This window comes from Trichechus manatus, unplaced genomic scaffold (genome assembly GCF_000243295.1).
Source record: "Trichechus manatus latirostris isolate Lorelei unplaced genomic scaffold, TriManLat1.0 scaffold00090, whole genome shotgun sequence".
Taxonomy (NCBI): domain Eukaryota; kingdom Metazoa; phylum Chordata; class Mammalia; order Sirenia; family Trichechidae; genus Trichechus; species Trichechus manatus.
This window is the reverse complement of record NW_004444026.1, coordinates 8,661,984-8,663,018: the sequence shown is the minus strand read 5'-3', so window position 1 is coordinate 8,663,018 and position 1,035 is coordinate 8,661,984.

Sequence of the window (1,035 nt, the reverse complement as noted above, 5' to 3'; positions counted from 1 at the left end):
ATCTCTGCTGTCATTTCTATCACTAAGGCCATATTTTCCAACTACAATCCTTCTTTGTTTCCAACTTTCACATTCCAATTGCCAGTAATGATCAATGCATCTTGATTGCATGTTTGATCAATTTCAGACTGCAGAAATTGGTAAAAATCTTCAATTTCCTCATCTTTGGCCTTAGTGGTTGACTAGTAAATTTGAACAATAGACTTATTAACTGGTCTTCCTTGTAGGTATATGGATATTATCCTATCATTGACAGCGTTGTACTTCAGGATAGATCTTGAGATGTTCTTTCTGATGATGAATGCGACGCCCTTCCTCTTCATTTTCTCATTCCCAGCATGGTAGACCATATGATTGTCTGATTTAAAATGCCCAGTAGCAGTCATTTTCAGCTCACTAATGCCTAGAATATGGATGTTTATGTGTTCCGTTTCATTTTTGACGACGTCCAACTTTCCTAGTTTCATACTTCGTACATTCCATGTTCTGATTATTAATGGATGTTTGCCGCTGTTTCTTCTAATTTTCAGTCATGCCACATCAACAGATTAAGGTCCTGAAAGCTTGACTCCATCCACATCATTAAGGTCGACTCTACTTTGAGCTGGCATCTCTTCCCCAGTTGCATTTTGAGCATCTTTCAACCTGAGGGCCTCATCTTTCAGCACTATATCAGATAAAATGATCCGCTGCTATTCATAAGGTTTTCACTGGCCATTTTTTTTAGAAGTAGATCGACAAGTCCTTCTTCCTGGTCTATCTCAGTCTGGAAGCTCTGCTGAAACCTGTCCACCAGGAGTGACCTTGCTGGTATTTGAAAACCCCGGTGGCAAAACTTCCAGTACCACAGCAACATGCAAGCCACCAGAGTACAACAAACTGACAGATGTAAGGAGTTAATATGTTTTAAAAACTTAATCAGAATTAAGTTTAAATCTCCTAGGCCCCCTTTTCTTTGGGCAGCTGGGTAAACCACCTAGGCTGGCTGGGGTTGCTGTTAGGAAAAAGGAAGAAGCAACATGCCTAGGAATGATC